This window comes from Anastrepha ludens, chromosome 3 (genome assembly GCF_028408465.1).
Source record: "Anastrepha ludens isolate Willacy chromosome 3, idAnaLude1.1, whole genome shotgun sequence".
NCBI classification, from domain to species: domain Eukaryota; kingdom Metazoa; phylum Arthropoda; class Insecta; order Diptera; family Tephritidae; genus Anastrepha; species Anastrepha ludens.
The window spans coordinates 80,451,927-80,470,815 of NC_071499.1; positions in this window are offsets into that span (position 1 = coordinate 80,451,927).

An 18,889-nucleotide genomic window follows, 5' to 3' on the forward strand; every position below is an offset into this window, starting at 1 on the left:
AATATGCGGCGGAAGTAGCAAAGTATTTCCAGCTATTTTCGACTTTAACCTTCTCAGGGCGCTTTTTTGTAATTGACGGATTTTGCTGATCACTGATTTCATAATATTTGAACTCAAACCTGATATTGAAATTGTAAAATTCGAAAAAAAGATTTTTTTTTTCATAAAATGTTAATATAATCCATTAAGAATATGTCAAAAAATGTTTAGAAAGTAAATTTAAGGATTTCTTGTATAGGGAAGCCATTTTGTTTTGGTGACATCTGTCAAATCTTTTGTTTATTATTCAGTTGTTTATGCCAAATCATCATGGCAAGTTACACGGTTGAACAGCACGTTCAAATGATAAAACTTTATTATCAAAATGAGTGTTCATTAACGCAAACGTTGCGCGCATTGCACCCATTTTTCGGTAGACGTGGTGGCCCTTCCAATTTCTTATGGCCCATATTGAACCATATGGACCTCGACGACATGTGGTTCCAGCAGGACGGCGCTACGTGCCACACAGCAAACGCCATTTTATTCCATTTCAACATCTACCCGCCCTTATTGAAAAACCCCATATTATAGATCGTCCTCCGTGACGACTCTATTCTTTGCGTTCGAGCGCTGGGAGAGGTATAGTTACGTTGTATTCAAACTTTAGACGCGTTTTTCTCAAAACTATATTTTTCGAATTGGCGTACACGATAAGCTGAAAAGCTATTGACCGATCTCCCTGAAATTTTGAAAAAAAAATTTTTATGATGATTTTACAAGTTTCAGAAAATTTCTCGAAAAAATAATTTTTTCGAAGCAAAAATAATAGGAAAATTCGCCCCAAAATTCTTTTTTTTTTTTTGAAGCATTTTATTCCGCAATTTTTTTTCCATTTTTGTTTTTAATTCATAAAGAAATTATGACATTAATAAACAAACAAATTTTTGGTTTCTTATATTCAGGCCGCCGATTGAGAAGCCTCGCTGCGACCTTCCTGGAAGATTTGAGGGTAAATCCGCCATTTTAAGAGATTAAAAAAAATACATTTATATTATTTTAATGCATAAATAAACTGTATGCCAATTTGGAAAAAAATATATTGACTTCTCGCGTCGCCAGGTAGTGGATAGGTGAACACTTGGCAGATATGAAGGGTAGGTGGGAAATAAAATAAAATTCACGGAATAAAACGGGCAACACCTGCTTGGAGGTGTTGGTAGTTTTCATCTATCAGCAAGCTAGGTTAGGGGGGATGGCTAGCAATTTATTTATTCGAATCTAAATTGCCAACGAATCGTCAGACGCCCTCGGCTCGACAAGGAGTTAAAGGCAAATATATGTATATATGTATGTATGCATTATATATTACAAAATCAAGGCGACTAGCAGCAAAGGTTATCATCGGCTTACGATCACTGCGATCACGTTAGAGAGCGAATCCCGAATAATATTCATATGCTTGCAATAGGTTCGGTCTTACGTTCGACACAAGTCTAAAACTAAGGCGACATTTGCTTTCTGTAGAAACTATATATGTAGTTGTGCTCAGAAATTCAGTCTGCAATAAGTAAATAGCGTCAGTCTGATTGTAGGATGTATACGTCTCCCTTTCCAACTCAGTGCTCGCTGTACTAAAAAGGGCAAAGTAGCGACATTAAAGGTGCTCAAGGGAACTTCTACGGCTAACAAAGCCGCAGATCTCAAATTTTCCATTAGATGCTCGCGCGGTGCCACTTGGTATTGCTTCGAGTCTATTCAACTGCTGATGCATAGAGGATGGAATGGAATTATCTCAACACTTTGCCTTGGGCTCTCGCTGGGCTGAGATTTGAATATCTGGGCTCTCAATTTTTTGCTTCACCTGTGGGTATAGCAGGCTAAGATATAACACATCTGATGCATTTCATCAGTAGTATAAACCAGTTAACACAACCGAAAGCAGTGATCGTTCGGACTACTCCATACTTCTGTCTTTCTACCTTTTATTCTCATAATGCTAACACCAGGGACGGAATTTTGTATTTTCATAAAACAAAGCGCTCGCCTGGGCTAAAATATATATTTTTATTTTTTTTTTATTTTAGCCAAATTAAAATTATTCAACAAAAATGAAATCTCTTACCGATATGATAGCAAAAAATATAATAATTAGAGATCGGATTTTTATGCAAATTGAATATTTTATTATGATGAGTTTCTACCTAGGTGCGAACTTCATGTGATGTTAAACAAAAATATGCACTTGCATAAGAATCCGATGTCTAATAATAATAATCTTAATCTTAACCCAACCTAGCGTCCCATCGTTCTTGCATGGGTTAAAACTTCTTCTTTTTCTTTCATAGCATTACAACGCGGGCTTCAAAGCTTCGTTCAAAATGCTCCTCCAAAGCGGTCTATTTTGAGCTGTTGCTTCGTAGTTACGTATTCCCAACTTACTAAGATCGTGTTCCACTGCGTCTATCCAACGGTTCCTCGATCTGCCTTTGGCCCTCACGCCCATTAGCTTTTCTGTCAAGGCTTTCTTCACCGTACAGTCAACAGGCATACGGATCACATGGCCTAGCCATCATATGGGCTAAGGTTTAACAAAACAAACAGCTGTCTCGGTCAGTTCAGATTTCAATCGGATTCTGTAGGTACCATCATCCATTCTTATTGAGCCAATTATCTTTCTAAAAAAAATGTTTTTCCATGCTAGCCATCTCGCGCAGTCATCTACCTTAATTCCATATCTCACAAGCAATGGGTTAAAAGTAAGTCTTTAAAAACTGCACAATTTTAGTTGCTGCAAAGTGAAAATACAAGTCCTCTATCTGACCGAGTTTCTTTCGAACTAGATATCGATTGCAGCCCATCTGATTCATAGACGCACTCATTCAACACTCAGGTCTTCTATATGGTTGCTACAGCAACTCACAGTAATTATATGGTACATCGTTTCTATGACTTGAACACCTAGGAAGAACTGATTTAAACCGCATGAAAATAAAGTTTTTAAACATTCCGTTAGCAAAATAGCTGTTTCAATACACACTCACACACACACTTACCTCTGCTTGGAGGTAAAAGTAAAATTGATTAACAGCAACACCTTAGATTCTACACTTCACTAATAATTAAATACTTCAATTGGGGCAAGTAAAAACTAAAGGGCCAACTTCATTTTAATCACCGACAACGCCCACGTTCACACTATCCCACGCAATAACAGCAGCAATTTTAACTTTAGCAATGCTCTAGTGAAAGTGCTTGCAGGATAATTCAGGTGCTGCTACCTTGGCTTAGCAATTGAAAATTGTACTCGAATAAATATACAGAAAGCGATACTCCTTTAAGGGCACACGGTGCTTGTTAAAAAAGCTATGTCCTTGCTGAAAACCAACACGCAATCACATACATACATACATGCATTTGTACATATATATTTGCAAAAACGCAAGCGTTTAAAGCATTTGGCAAAGTTCGCACATACATATAAAAGTGAGTGTGAGTGTATATGTGTGCATGTGTGCGTACAATTGCTTTAGAACGAAATGAAAACATAGAAAATCGATTCAGTTTTATCACCGCCAGCTATCCAAAATTGTTGTATGTTTGTATACAACCTTCCATACATACGTATGCGCCATAAAATCTTTCATGCAACAGGAATACCATCCTCATACCCACACATTAACTTATAGTTATTCAATGGTGTGTATTCGCAATGCAATCGTTCCATGGGAAACTCAACATTTGTCCTTTCGTGCGAGCACAATCAATGTGAAACAATGCCCTTCGCCGCCCATTCGCCAGTTTCGCAGTGCTTACCAACTTCTAGGGTATCGAAAAAATCAGCTTTTTGTATTACTTTCATGCTACACTTTCCTTCCTGGCTTTATTCTTTTCAGTACTTCCTTTTCACGTTGGTTCTACGTACTACGACTTCTGGCTTTCCTGTCTACTCCGCTCCAGCTCCGTTGCTGTTGTCACCACCTGAATTTTTCCAACGTCTATGTATTTTATTGCAAAGTGTTAAAAAGGCGTCACTAAACGTAGCAAATTATTCGGGTTTGTTGTGGGTCCATCCATGTGTGCATGTGAGTGTGTTAGTGCGAGATTTTATGTGTGCGCATTGTGTATGCGTGAGTATGGGTCACATTATTTAGTGCCATTGTACAATTGTCACTTTTATATTATTTATATGGGAAAGGATCGTCTGAGGGCATTTGCTCCTTTATTTTGCGCTTCATTTTGTGAAACAAAGCGTTGAAAATGTTCGGAAGAGGAGAGTTTGCAGGTACATAGATCCGACTACCGGGATATACGCAGTGGGCTCATGAATAGCATTTTGTTTTGATTTTTGTATGAATTTCTCCTTAAAGCGATTTAAGGCTTTTTTCATATTTTCCGCTTAACTTATTTCTGCCTTTAAGCTGCATTTTTATCGCTTTAAGACGGCTTAAAGTTTGTAATCGCAAAAGAGCAAATTTTATTTTTTGTTTTTACCGATAGCGATTATTTGCAGGCTATAAATTATGCTGAAAATTAAAATTGCATGCATGTGGATGTTTTTCCTTTATGTCAATAAATCTCGATTTTTTCATAAAAATTTTATATTTAGATGCAATCTAACTTACGGCTAATCATGATTAATACTTTAAATATATCACCGGAATGAAGTATTTATGTGCTTGACTGGAAGAAAATATCACTCCGATTTATGGGTTTTTTTCCAAAGTTGAAAGGTAGAAAGCAAAAATAAAGATTTAAATTTTTGTTTTCAAGATTGGATTTTTAAATAAATGTATTCTTTTCTTTTCAATATAAACTCTCTAAATTTCAATACATTTATTTCAATGATTCAGCAATTTCATATCAAATGAATCAAGTATTTTTGACATTGTCGTCAAGTTTGGTGAAATTGGCTTATAGGAGGCTGCAGCGTAATAATATGTAAAAAAACACTACCAAAAATTTATATTCTTACGATTTATGCAATGTTGCAAATTTTATTATAGAGTTTTTAAAGTGAAATATTGTCGGTTCTTTTAATATTTTTTTAATTTTTTTCTATTTTCGTATTTGATAAAATTTGCTGTACTTCGAGTATGTAAAAACTGGCTGTTCAAAATTTTTGGAAAAATCTGTTTTGGTTTTTTTTGACATTCCTGAAACACCAGAAACATGAAACATGAAACACCGGAAACATCAGTTTTTTTCTCATTATTTTCAAAAAAGCTTATAGGATTCCCAGCAAACCCAGCGATGTTCAGAGTTGGATACCATAAACTTTTCAAATTATATGCAAATGCATACTACAAACCTATGAGACATCTGAGGCAAATACTACTCTAATGAAGTGCTCGCGTGCATATACATACATACGTAATTGCAAATTACATCCATTTGCAAATCGGTCAAAATGTCGCTACTTACTTTAATAAGCTGATGAAGGGTATTTTTCACTAGCTCGCTGTACGTATTTATACCTTGAATCGCGAAGAGAAGAATTCAAAATGAAAATCCAGTTACGAAACTTGCGGGTTTTACTGCAAATCGTCTAAGCTATTATAAAAAAAGGTAGTTAAAAAATATGATTGTGTTTGTCTTTCAAAGTGACAGAAAAACTGCTTGCAAAAATTTTTAACTAAAAATAAAAAAGAATGTTTAAAGAATTTTTTTTAGTTATATCTTTTCCTAAAAAATTAAAAAATTAATTATAAAGATGATAAATGTTAAATTGAATGGTAGATATTTCACTTGAAAAGCTCTATATCGAAATTTTCATCATAGAATGGGACAAAATTATTATTATTATTTTTTTCCACATTTTTTCCAATTACTTTTTATTGCAGCCTTCAAATAAATTTGTTTTTAGAATAATTGACGACAATAACCAAATTGGATCACTTTAAATGAAATCGCTCGTGTATATCATATCAGCACTATGCGCTAGAAGCATTTTAAAAAAGGCAAAAATTTACCGGAATAAGAAATTTGTTAAATAAGCTAGACTATCTAACTATCAATAAACGGAGATTAGGCGAGAAAATTTATTAAATATTTCATTGCTAGTAGATTCTTTAAATTTGAAATTCGTTGAAAATCACATTTCGATCTTTTTTTGGATTTTTGTAATATTATTTCAATTAAGAATTTTTGGATTTTTTTTAATATTATGTAATGTTATAAGCATCCTATATACTACTTTTTTCAAGGTGTGTGTGTCAAGTGATTTTAAAACTGAACTGCATCCTATGCTTATATGAGATCAGTGAAACTTATGGTTCTTAAAATTTGTAGAACTTGGCATTGTACTACAAGTATATATACATTAATCTCCATTAAACACGTTATTGAAATTAATTTGGGGTCACTTAGAGTATGGACCACGAACAATTCATGCCACTTTTAGCAACTTTTTCGATTAACTGCGAAAACATTTTTTTAGACGTGGATATATTGTATATTATGGATAATTGTTTTTGTTTTTATAATTTTAGTTTTTAAAATTTTTTTTTTATTTCTCCATTTTTCTTTAATTAATCTTTTTTTTTAATGTTTTTATTTTTTTTTATATAAGTATGTTTATATCTACATTTATATTTTATCCTCTTTTCCAATAGTCTCATAATCACTTAATTTATTTTCTGACTGGCATTCAGAAGTGGAAGATTAGTTGCCATTCTATTATTCTTTGTAGTTAGTAAGTTTTCCGCATGGAGGCGTATGTTTAATTATATGAATATATTTAATATGAAGTAAGGCACAAAAGACTTTCCTCCTTGGGGGAGCAAGACGGTGACCGACTTGAAAAAGAAGGTCAGCAGTGCTCTTAATCTGAAGAATTTTTGATTATCCTGGTAAATAATCACTTTCCACAGGTAGAGTACTCGATGTCTCCCTGAAATCTATCCTGCCAGTTGACAGAATCAAGTGGGCAATTAATAGTTTTTCCCCTTTTAAATCTCCTGGTTATGACGATATATTATGATCCTTTAGAAAACAAGAGCCTCGGTGATTCCTGTCCTGCAAGAAATGTACTTGGTGTTTATCGCTATTAATCATGTCGCCGCCAACTGGAAGAAAACGAGGGTTGTAAATAGGAAGGATTGCATCGAAGGGAAAATCTGCACCCAAGCTTGCACCACTGCCTTCACTGACGGTTCCAAGATGGAAACGGGAGTCGGAGCTGGGGTTTTCTCTTAATCAGCCAATTGATCTATCTCCTTTAAACTGCCGAATACAGCTAGTGTTTTTCAAGCAAAAGTCTTTGCGATCCTGCAGGCATGAAAAATGCTTAGGGAACGCGGAAACGAGAGAGATACATATTAACATTTTTCTCCGATAGTCAAGCCACGATCAAGGCTCTGACGACGCTATAGTGCAGACTATAGTGGACTGAATTGGCCTCAGAGGCTTCCTACCCGGTCATCGGCATCGCCCTGACAGTTGTTAAAGGGGAACTGCACAAATTATTTTGGCCCCAATACAATATATGGTGGACTCAGAAAGTCCTTTGGACTCCTCGCTAACAAATTTCCAAACTCTTAGCTGGGTTTACCGGTCGCTGGACGATCGGTACACACGCGGAAAAGCTAGGTTTACCATTCAACCGCAATTGCAGAAGTTGTGGGGACCTTGCAGAGAAGGAGGATGTTGAGCACTTTCTCTGTAAATGTCCAGGTTTGGCAGCTAGACGATTAAGGTCACTGGGCGCTCTTTTGACAGCCTGGGGCAGTGCGCCAACCTAAATCTAATCAATCTCATCCATTATATCATCAGCTCTGGCTGCCTGTTGGAGGTCTCCTAACGGTATCAAAACGGGGCTTGAGTGCTGCTTGAGGAGTGCCAGACTGGCACTTCAACCATTTCACCTACCTAAGGCAATCCAACTGCGCATAACTGTAAGTTACTGTTGTCACGAGCCGATCTAAGACATTCATCTAACCATAGACACACACCCTATATAAGTCATTCGCCATATTGGATCAGCCCTTTTGAAATTCGAAATCAGACAAGAATCCTTCTATATAAACTTTCCTTAAAATCGAGCTCATTTTTATATGCGCTTATGAAATAGTAACGCATGAAAACAGTACTTTCAAGCCTTCTTATGTAGTCATTATCGGCTTTTTCGACCCTTTTTTCTGCTTTATCAACCCCAAATATTAGGCGAAATGTGAGCAGAGAAGACGTAAGTTGATAGCGTGAAATACACTTTCAAAATACTGGAAAAAAAATTCAGATATTAATTTTTCTTTCCGCTTGCATTCTTCAGTTCATAGTTTACTTAAAATTTATTGTTTTGAGATTTGTTGAGCATTGGTACCAAATATTTTCAATACATTACTAACCATCCTAGTGCTTCCCGACATATTCAAAGCTTTTGATGATAATCTTGATATTCTAATTTTAAAACCAATTTAAGTTACCGACCGCTGGGTTAACTTGCATTACTGCAAGATCTTTCTCACCACGCGCAAACGTTCGGGGGATCCTTTAAGCTTAGAAAGCCTCAAGCGTCGATTATGGTGATACGTTTTGTTGACCGGACATTGTCCATTAGGTAGCCATGTTGTTAGATTTGACATCAACTTCAAGGCCCCTTTGCAAGAATCATTTTAGCATCTACTCCTAAGCTGTCCTTCTTTTACGATATTACGTTTAGGCATCTTGGTCCTCATTGTTTAGGTACCTCTGACGGAATAGCAGGTCTGGATATAAGCCGGCTGCTGATGCTGGTGCATAACTTCCATTCGGAAGCGCCCAGGACCGAATCTCCGGGCATGAAATACCAATTAGTAGAAACAATTTTGCTTCAACATAACTAAGACCCAGGTACTCCCTAAATGTTATGTTTCTTTTGACCACAAAAGTAACTATGTAAATAAGTTTTATGTATAACGATTGAAAAATAACTTTCTTCATCAAAAATTTCCAACGCGATAAAGTAATATATTTATTTTATAAATGTATTCTTTAGCAAAAATGCTTCTGTTATTCAAAAAAGCTCAGGGCAATAATAATGGGTTTTCCAATAGCAGGTGTTACAGGTGAATGGGTTGCGCTATCGAGAGATAATTAACAATTTTTTTATGGCCGGAATTGGAGGGTATTGATCTGGACAACGTTTATTTTCAACAAGACGGCGCTACGTGTCACACAAGCAACGAAACAATGGAATTTACGGAAAAAGTTTCCGAACCACGTTATCTCTTGAAGAGGTGATCACAATTGGCCATCGAGATCTTGTGATTCAACATCTTGTGACTTTTTTCTTCGGGGCCACATGAAGGTGAAGATCTACGCCAACAGCCCAGGGTCGATTCAAGACCTCAAAGATGGAATTTGTGAGGCTATCGAGGACATAAGGCTGCCACTTTGCAATTCGGTTATGGAAAATTTCATGAAAAGGATATTGTCCTGTAAGCGTGGTCGTGGTGGTCATTTGCCTGATGTTATTTTCCACTATTAACGGCATACCTTCCTATTTATAGGGAAATAAACCTGGAACTGCTTTGTTTTGGAGGAATTTTGACGAAAGTGCGAAACAAAAGTTTTATGGAAAATTTAAGGGGTTACATACGTCTAGCAGCGCCACAAATGCGCTTAAAGAAAAACTGTTGTTAGAAGGGATAACAATAAAAATAAATATAATATAAAAAAATGTTATTATTAACTTATACTTAAACTTTATAAAAAAAATTTATTTTAATTTTTTTTACAAAAATTAATATATACAAAATCATGTGACTGAAAGTACAATGAAAAAAAGTTGGTCCACGGCTTGTATTATTTCTCCTTGAAATGTTGACGGATCTGTAAAAAATAAAACAAATTCTTGTAAAATAAAGTCATAGAAATTTTTCGAATATTTTTCAATAAAAATATCAAAAAATCCGGCTCAACAAACTATAGGGAAAACACTTTCGAATATTTGAAAGAAACCGCATCAAAAAATTTTAAAAACTGTACGATTCATAATGCAGATCGCGCACGAAAAAATAGTTTAGAGAAAAACGAGTTTAAACTTTCAAGGGAATTTTCGCTGCCAAACGAGGGACAGCTAGCTGTGCGCAGCAAACTCTCGTCGACCAGTTTTTCACCAGAACTTTGTATTTATGGAAAATTTTTACAATGGACTTCTACAGAAATATGGACTTCTATATAAACATACATACATATGTATATCCATATATACCAATGTACTTTTTGGAGTGGACCACAAAACAGTGAACTGTGCTAACTGTAACAACAAATACGGCGATATTGTTTCAAGCAAATATTTTAATGAAAAAATTAATGAACTAACAACAAAAAGCTCGTAGTAAATTCAATATTATGAGGATTGATGATGATTCTTGAAGATCTCTTTTGCTTGAGGAGTGAAAGAGCAGGTGAAGGCTCAAAAAAAGAGAGAAAAATACTAGATGAATTAAGTACAAATGACTAAAAAACTCTTTATTATATGTATTCTAAGCCACTTTTTTATTTTATATCAAAATCGCTGATTTTTTCTTGAGCTACGTAAGTATTGTGTTCCTGACATTGGTTTGGTGCTGTTGCATTAGTTTTTTTAGTTTTGCTGCAATTCGTTTTTCCCGGTGCAAATATGTTGCAAGCCGAGCGTAAAATTGCTATGCTGCATACAATTTTTACAAGTTGCAATCATTTTGTGGTGCATTCATTATTGCTTCGTTCTGCAATGGAGTTTGTTTTTTCGTTACAAACTTCTTGTTATTGTTCTTGTTTTTGTGCTTCGTTTTTCATATACGAGTTCGAAAGATTTTATTTGCTCTGCGTAAATTTGTGTTGGTTCTTCCTACGCTTGTTGTTACATTATTATTTTCTGCTGCTGATTTGGTTAGATGAACAACAACGACGCTTTGTGGCACATTATGCTGTTTTTCATCCACGATCAGCCGCTACATTGTTGCACACGTTAATTGCAGCACAGCGATTCCGCCAACAAGAAGCAACGCTGCTGCACTTGACTCAGTATTTTAAGCTGAACGGTGTTGCTGTATTCAGCTGTCCGACTGTCGGTTCGCCAATTCACTTTAATTATAGTTTTTGCAATGAATTTTCGAGGGCAATAAAATGCACTTGCTTGTACATATAAATGCATACATATATACACACATGAACGTGAGTTAATTTTGGTTGTTGTTGATGATTTATTGCTTTTCGCGGAAATTCTCTTCAAACATATTTACATAGTTAGCAGTAAAAGTACAGTATTCGCAGATACTCTTTCTCATTCGCCACCTGCCGTCTAGCTCTTTTCGCCATAGTGCCACCCTTTATTTTTCGCTCAGCTGACTTTTATGTAAATTCCAGAATTTATTAAGAATTTAAGAAGCATTTCCTAGCGGAAATACAAATCCATATGTAAATATATATGTGTATATATATGTATGTATCAGTGCCGATGCATTTTCGCTCTCTCCCTACAGTGAAATGTACTACTCGTTTTATCGAACTGGTGCACTTTCAATGACTTTAGGACCATGGCTTATTCATATTCGCACTTTTTTTCATATCTATGAGCAAAGTTGAAGTGATTATGGCTTAGGAAGCGGAGATTGCTTCCACTGAATATCTAAATTCTTCAGAAGAGATCGATTATGTTCCGCAACCTTTTTTCGATAGATAGAAGACCTTGTAATTTGGTAGATTTGAGGTATTAAGCACTGTATCGCTTTTCCATTAGTTCCAAATCTGAGCTAAATTCATAATATAGGGTGGGCATGTAAAATTTGCTTTTTGAATAGGCTATAAAAAACTAATCAATATTTTTTCAAATTTCTTTTTTTATTTTGAAGATTGAACATTTTCATTTATGAATAAAAAATAATATCGTTCAAATGACTGCCACGACTGGCTTTACAGTAGGCCATTCGATCAACGCAATTTTTAAGCACATTTTCGATTGTTTGGGCTCCAATTTCATGAATGGCAACATCGATTTCGTGTTTTAAAGCATCAAATAGCATTTGTCCTTAACGGCTTCACACAAAAAATATTCCAACGGGCTTAAATCACAGCTCCGAGGCGGCCAATTGATATCGGAATTTCGGCTGATTATTCGGAATTCAAAAACGGTAGCGAAAAGTTCGAGTGTAACTTTGGCAGTGTGACAAGTTGCACCGTCCTGTTGAAACCAAATATCGTCCATGTCATCCTCTTCAATTTTTGAAAACAACTCGTTGAGCATGTCACGGTAACGCTCGCCATTTACTGTAACCGCGGCTCCTCGCTCATTTTGAAAAAAAATGGCCCGATGATGCCGCCAGACCAAAAACCGCACCAAACAGTGACTCGTTGTGGATGCATTTGCTTCTCTACGGTAACGTGTGGATTTTCTAAGCCCCAAATCCGACAATTTAGCTTATTGACGTAGCCACCGATGTGAAAATCAGAAAAGAAGAAGAAGACTCACCACTTTGGAAATAGGTTTCCAATATTTCCCAATTTTGTTCAAGCGTATAGCGTCCCATTTCGTAAATATCAAACCTTTAAGTAAATTATGAACCCATTTGACATGTCATTTGTGTTACCATTCTCAAAAAAATAGGTGGTTCAAAAAGCAAACGCTATATGGTCCACCCTGTATAATAGCGGGAATGTGCAGCGGCTCAATAAAGAACTCTGGCATGCAGTTTCAAATTCAAAATTTTGGTAAGAAATGCAAGTTAAAAATTTATGTGTACATATTTTCGTATTGGATATTCAAATGGGATTTTAAAAATAGTTATAATAATTTACAAAGCCATTACCTCCTGGTTCTAAAAAAATTATCATGCAGCATTCGCAAAATTGGTGTCAAAAAAGAAGTCGGACATCTGGCATTATTGCGATTGTTTGGCACTTTAAAGCGGGAAATCACACAATTCATTTGATCTCGTTAGAACAGTGCAAAGAAAGAACCAGACATAATAAATTAAAATAAAATTTCTGTCGTGTTTTGTTGAATAAAAGTCCAAATTATAAACATGGATAGACAGCGTGGACAAAGCTCAAATGAAGTCAGAAATTTAATTATTAGTCATCATGAAAAGGGTAAAACCGTTCAAGAAATCGCATAAATAGTGGATAGACCTCGTTCGACTGTATACGACGTGATAAAACGTCATAAAGAAACAAAATTCGTGGAAAAACTGTTTTCGAATGCAGATGAACGGCGGATAGTGCAACAAAAGAAAACTCCATATTTGAGTGCTCCTAAGCTTGCAACAGAAGTCGCCCAATACCTTAATAATAACTTTAACGCCGAAAGTATACGTATGGGGCTACGAAAGAATAATTATAATGGAAGAGTTGCACGAAAACAGCCTTTCATCAATGAGATTAACCAACACAAGAGAATAAAAATCGCAAAGCGTCATGCGGATAAGGATTTCGAGTGCTGCAAGCACGTTTTGTTTGCAGATGAAATCAAGTTTAACATATCATATAATATTTAGGTCATGTGTGTGGAAAAGAATCTAATGAAGAGTTGCTGGCAAAAAACTTACGTTCGCCAGTTAAACATGGAGGTGGGTCGGTAATTGTATGGGGTTGTACGTCCGCTGCTGGTACTTGAAATTTGTGCTTCATTAACGACAATATAGATCACAGACAGTACCTTGCAATTATTAAAGAAAATTTAGTTCAAAGGACTGACAAGTTGGGAGTTAAGGACAATTCCCTGTACCATCAAGACAATGATCAATAGCATAAATCGCTTGATCTCCGTCCAATGGCTTATGTACAACCGCCCTAATGTACTTGAACAACTCCACAATCTCTAGGCATCAATGTAATTGAACTTCTGTGAGCTCATTTAGAAAACCAAATAAAAAACCATGTTATTAGAGGGAAAAAGACCAAGAAGATGCTATTAAAGAAGAGTGGGGGAAAATAGATCCTTAACATACAAGAAACTGGTCGAATCCATGCCAAGAAGACTGAAGGTTGTGAGAAAGAATAAAGGTTTGACGACCAAATATTAATTATATTGTTTTGTCTTAAATATTATTATATTTGTCTAACTCTACTCTATGTAGGTAAATGTACGCGTTCTTTTTTGTCAAGCAATGTGCTAAGTTTCCATTTGTGTATTTGCTATGTAAGAATGAGTAGAAGTTTGTTTAATTCTTTGTAGTTTTGAAAAATACACTCGAAGCACGAACATTTGGATATATATTTTTTTATCTAAAACCATATCACTTGGGTGTCCGAGGTCTTTATTGAGCCACTGTATGTATTGAAAGCACCGCAGCTGCTCTGCGGAAACGACAAAATGAGTGACAGAGTACATCAGCGATCATCGGTCTCCCTCATGCAAATAATAAATTCCAAGAGGAGCCCAGCCATATTTTCGCTTTTGTACTGTTATGTGCATGACACACATATGTTCTCAGAGAGCGCTTAGTGATCTATTGCCTGGCGATCAAGGGCAATAAATTATAGCACAAAATACAAAATGCAGAGGTGTGGTCAACATCATACCGTTAACAGCTCTCAGCGATTTTGAAGGAAACAGCTGATTAGCTAACGTAACCGTGATCGCGACAGCTGTTTGTATACGAAAAACTCAGATTATGTTGATGATATGCGAAAAAAATCAGCCAACGACACTTCGTTGCCGTCTGAGCAACCACTGATTGGACGAGTGTGTGAAATGATTGTGCAAACAATTCTCACATTTTCTTTTTCACCCTGATTAAAGTGCAAATCTGGTAGATCTATCATCCTTGGGTCACACTTAATTGATTCTTTTCACTATACTCCAATCACTGGAGTAAGGGCATTGTCGTTCGAAAAGTTCTAAAATCACTTCTTAAGGCAGTCAAAAACATTTTCCGTTTCTATTTTAGTATTTATGTTTTTTCTTAAGTGAGTTATTAAATTTACAAACATGTTTAGGAATTAAAATAAAAAAAATTTTATTCTCGATGTGACCACTCTCATGATAATATGCCCCCATTACACAGTTTCTTTTTATTTTTAGGGGTACAGCTCTTCCAGCACTTTCAAATATTCCATTTTCTTGCTTTAGACATTATTTTACAGTCTAATAAATATCTTTTCAATGTTCTAAGCTTAAAGTCAGTAAAGTTATGAGCGTCGAACGAAAGATGAGTAAGAACGAAAACTTTAATCGCGTTTTTCTTCAATTACGTTCTTTTCCGCGCTGTCAAAACAAACTCAAAAAGTAATCAAGATACCAACTTAAAATTTAACAGAGATATTCTCTAACATATTGGTCTTTGCATGTATCTCAAATTTTCCACTAATTATCACTAAAAATATTGTTTTGGTCAATTTGTTTATAAACTTTTTTTTTTGTCTTTTTAACTTTAAATTTTCATGTTTTTCTTTTTTCGTTGAAAGTAGAAAAGTGGAAAGCGGAATAACTTAACTTTAATGAAAAGTGTTTCTCTAGTTGATTTCAGTTGATTACAAGAGGGTGTACATTCCACGCCGCAAATGAAAGGAGCCACGATTGAACAGCTGTAGCGCCGTCATTTAGTTTTTTTTTTATTTAAACAAATTTTTTGTGTATTGATTTATGCATGAGTATTAATTAATATGTGGTTTATTTTAAGATAATAAATACTCTCAGTTTTCCGGAAAAAATTATTGAAAAACTAGTTTAGACCCTTAATTTAGACAAGATTGAGAATGAAAGAGGGCACGTATTACACTACGGCAGCAATCTGTTCTAAAATATATTAGAAAAAGGAGGATAACTTCAGCCTCACTGGTGCCCGAACGCTTCTTCTTCTTCTTAATTGGCGCGATAACCGCTTACGCGATTTTGGCCGAGATTAACAAAGCGCGCCAGTCGTTTCATTCTCGTGCTAACCGGCGCCAATTGGACACACCAAGTGAAGCCAAGTCCTTCTCCACCTGATCTTTCCAACGCAGAGGAGGCCTTCCTCTTCCTCTGCTACCACCAGCTGGTACCGCATCGAATACTTTCAAAGCCGGAGCGTTTGTATCCATTCGGACGACATGACCCAGCCAACGAAGCCGCTGGATCTTTATTCGCTGCGCTATGTCTATGTCGTCGTAAAGCTCATACAGCTCATCGTTCCATCGTCTACGATATTCGCCATTGCCAACGTGCAAAGGTCCAAAAATCTTACGCAGAATCTTTCTCTCGAACACTCCAAGCGTCGCTTCATCGGATGTTGTCATCGTCCAAGCTTCTGCGCCATACGTTAGGACGGGCATGATGAGAGTCTTGTAGAGTGTTAGTTTTGTTCGTCGAGAGAGGACTTTACTGCTCAATTGCCTACTTAGTCCAAAGTAGCACTTGTTGGCAAGAGAGATTCTACGTTGGATTTCAAGGCTGACATTGTTATCGGTGTTAATGCTGGTTCCTAAATACACGAAGTCTTTTACAACCTCAAAATTATAACTGTCAACAGTGACGTGGGTGCCGATACGCGAGTGCGCCGACTGTTTGTTTGAAGACAGGAGGTATTTCGTTTTGTCCTCGTTCACCACCAAACCCATTCGCTTTGCCTCTTTATCCAGTTTGGAGAAGGCAGAACTAACAGCGCGGTTGTTAAGGTCGATGATGTCAATATCATCGTCATACGCCAGCAATTGTACGCTCTTATAAAAAATTGTGCCTGAGCGATTAAGTTCTGCGGCTCGTACGATGCTCTCCAACATCAGGTTAAAGAAGTCACACGACAGCGAGTCACCCTGTCTGAAACCTCGTTTGGTATCAAACGGCTCGGAGAGGTCCTTCCCAATTCTGACGGCGCTGCTGGTGTTGAGCAACGTCATCTTACATAGCCGTATTAGTTTTGCGGGGATACCAAATTCAGACATCGCGGCATATAAGTAACTCCTTTCCGTACTGTCGAATGCAGCTTTGAAGTCGACGAAAAGGTGGTGTGTGTCGATTCTCCTTTCATGGGTCTTTTCCAAGATTTGGCGTATTGAGAATATTTGGTCAATGGTGGACTTTCCAGGTCTGAAGCCACACTGATAAGGTCCAATCAGTTGGTTGACGGTGGGCTTCAGCCTTTCACACAATACGCTCGCTAGAACCTTATAGGCGATATTTAGAAGACTAATCCCGCGGTAATTGGCACAAATTGCAGGATCGCCCTTCTTATGGATTGGGCAGAGCACACTTAAATTCCAATCGGCAGGCATGCTTTCATCCGACCATATTTTGCATAGGAGCTGATGCATGCACCTTACCAGCTCCTCGCCGCCATGTTTGAATAGCTCAGCCGGCAGTCCGTCGGCGCCCGCGGCTTTGTTGTTTTTTAGCCGTGATATTGCTATTCTCACCTCGTCATGGTCGGGTAACGGAACGACAATTCCGTCGTCAACGATTGGGGTATCGGGATCTTCACATTCTCTATGACATGCGCAGCTGTCACCGTTTAACAGGTTCGAGAAGTGTTCCCTCCATAATTTAAGATTGCTCTGTACGTCAGTCACCAGATCGCCGTCTTTGTTCTTACAGGAAAACGCCCCGGTCTTGAAACCTTCTATAAGCCGCCGAACTTTCTGGTAAAATTTTCGGGCGTTGTTCCTGTTGGCCAGCATCTCAAGCTCCTCGCACTCACGTATTTCGGCCTCTCGTTTCTTCTGTCGGATAATACGTCTCTCTTCCTTTTTCAGCTCTCTGTAGCGATCCCACATGGCTCGCGTTGCGCCCGATCGCAGCGTGGCTCTATAGGCGGCATCCTTCCTTTCTGCGGCAGCATGACATTCCTCGTCGTACCAATTGTTTTTTCGGGTTCGCCGGAATCCGATTTCTTCTTCGGCGGCGGTACGTAGTGAACGAGAAATGTTGCTCCATTGCTCGCGCATGCCGGTTTGTTGGGCAGTGCTCTCCGAGAGCAGGAGTGAGAGTCGAGTGGCGAATCTTCTGGCTGTCTGTTGTGATTGCAGCTTTTCGATGTCGAACATTCTTTGCGTAGGTAGATGTACGTTTTTTGCTGCACAGAGGCGGGTGCGCAGCTTGGCTGCAACAAGGTAATGATCCGAGTCGATGTTGGGCCCTCGGATCGTACGTACATCTAATACACTAGAAGCGTGTCTTCCATCTATCACAACATGATCGATCTGGTTTCGCGTTTTTCGATCAGGAGACAGCCAGGTAGCTTGGTGTATCTTTTTATGCTGGAATCTGGTGCTGCAGACTACCATGTTTCGGGCCCCGGCGAAGTCGATCAGCCTCTGTCCGTTACCGGATGTTTCGTTGTGCAGGCTGAATTTTCCGACTGTGGGACCAAAAATTCCCTCCTTGCCCACCCTGGCGTTGAAGTCGCCAAGCACGATTTTTATGTCGTGGCGGGGGCAGCGCTCATAGGAACGTTCCAAGCGCTCATAGAAGGAATCTTTGGTCGCATCGTCCTTCTCTTCCGTCGGGGCGTGGGCGCAAATTAGCGAGATGTTAAAAAATCGCGCTTTGATGCGGATTATTGCGAGACGCTCGTCCACCGGAGTGAACGACAGTACTTGGCGACGAAGTCTCTCTCCCACAACAAATCCGACACCGAATTTGCGCTCCTTTACATGGCAGCTGTAGTAGACGTCGCAAGGTCCTATGGTTTTCTTACCTTGCCCCGTCCATCGCATCTCTTGGATGGCAGTGATGTCAGCCTTTACTCTCACGAGGACATCAACCAGCCGGGCAGAGGCACCTTCCCCATTAAGGGACCGGACATTCCAGGTGCATGCCCTCAAATCATATTCCTTATTTCGTTTGCAGGGGTCGTCATCAGTAAAGGCAGTTCTCATCCGAGGCTTTGTAATTCTTTTCATTGGGGGGGATTTTTAAGTGGCGGGTCCCAAACCCAGCGCACAACCAGCTATCCTGGAATGCTTCGCCTTCTCACGTTAGCTCACTCCCGAACGGGTGTTCGGGAGCTACCCAGAGGATACGTGGGCTAAT